Source organism: Frankliniella occidentalis, unplaced genomic scaffold, assembly GCF_000697945.3.
Source record: "Frankliniella occidentalis isolate FOCC.00 unplaced genomic scaffold, Focc_3.1 Scaffold44, whole genome shotgun sequence".
NCBI lineage: Eukaryota > Metazoa > Arthropoda > Insecta > Thysanoptera > Thripidae > Frankliniella > Frankliniella occidentalis.
Genome location: NW_026267174.1, coordinates 888,513 through 889,893, shown reverse-complemented (window position 1 = coordinate 889,893; position 1,381 = coordinate 888,513). Strand labels below are relative to the sequence as shown.

The following is a 1,381-nucleotide window of genomic DNA, read 5'->3' as shown; positions in this document are numbered from 1 at the left end:
GGGGGCGCACGTGAGCCAGGCGTAGGGTGGGGGTGCGGTGGCGGGGTGCTGGCCGAGGGGCATCACCTCAACTCACTCACCTCACTCGTGATGCACTTTCTATCGGTTACTCCACACTTTTGCTTGTACTGAAACGCTCAGTAACAACACGATGCTATGAACAGTGAAGAATTTTGTCGTTTTCGCACGCTGTGCTCACGCGGGCGAGTGGGGAACAGCGGGGCAGCAGTGTGCCCCTACGTCCCTGTTTAGAGCTGCACAGTTGGTAGCTAGCTACAAACGACCGTAGAGTGCATGGGCGTTGGGGGCGAACAGTTCTAGAGTTAGTCGTGATTCTGAGTAGAAGAGTGACTGCCGGCGCTCGTAGCCTTTCTTAATTAGGAGAGAAAAGTAAGATCCTCTACAGCGGAGGACTCGTTTACGTCTTTTTTTTTTTGAGGTTAGGTTTCTTCTTGGCAATATTGTAATTTTGGTAATAGTATAATTCGGCTAACGAAGGAAGATCGCTTAGAACATTGATTGGTCGAGCCTCGAACCCCTCTACCAGCGTGACGTAGAGGCTGGAATTTTGTTGACCGATCGGGAACGTTTGTTATTTATAGCCATTCTTCTTCCTCTGTTAGCTGAAAAACACTGCCCCCGCGCGGTTCAAACAAGACCCTCGAGGCGTGTTTTCTGATAGTAAGAATGTGTTTTACCATGTGTCATGTGTTCGAATGTGTTGTCTGTTTTTGCATCAGGCAACCGGCTTCTAGGTTAGGTCGCATGGATCTGAAGAGAGATGGCTCCACGGCCACACGGCCGCCGCCGCCACAGCCGCGACCACCGACAACCCGCCCTACCCGACTGCAGCCCCGACTGGCCTGTAATGCGCCAAAGAAGGATGAAACACGCCTAGTGTTCGAAGATACAGGCGCGGAACAAAGTGAGCAGGTAAACGATGCTGTGATTATTTTTTTATCCGACATCAAATACTGTTTTCCCTCGTGGGCCGCGATCGTAAAAAAAAAACAAAAAACAATGCATCCTGGCATGCGTCGTGCTCGGCTTGCAGATGACGCTCGTCTCGCTGCCTGATGTGCCGCTGCTCGAGGTGTTGTCCTACCTGCGGCCCAAGGACCTGGGCGCCGCCGGACTGGCGACATGATAGTAGGACCTAAGATGGAGAACCGGCTTGGGGCCCCGATCCGCTACGCCACTGCGCGTTGCGACGTGTAACTCCCGTTCAAGAGAACTTACACACGAAAGGAAAACTGTTTTAGAATCTAGAATGTCTGCTGATTTGCCGCATATAAAAATAATTGTCGAACAACAGTCTGGAAGTGGAGATATGGAAGCTCAAAGTTACGCCGCCGCTGTCGCGGAGGCGGCGCCTCTGAGC

General features: G+C 52.1%; 1 protein-coding gene and 1 long non-coding RNA gene across 4 annotated transcripts in view; both read left to right on the top strand.

The window, feature by feature from the left end:
- Positions 1 to 1,381, top strand: part of LOC113212397 (uncharacterized) — a 15,903-nt gene that overhangs the window by 3,327 nt on the left and 11,195 nt on the right. The gene's annotated exons all lie outside the window — the stretch shown is intronic.
- Positions 97 to 1,143, top strand: LOC127749300 (uncharacterized). 2 transcript variants are annotated; one of them, XR_008011066.1, is made up of 3 exons: positions 97 to 390; positions 741 to 933; positions 1,055 to 1,143. It is a non-coding gene; the product is annotated as an uncharacterized LOC127749300 (long non-coding RNA). The 2 variants fall into 2 exon arrangements; XR_008011067.1 differs by having other exon boundaries at positions 97 to 439.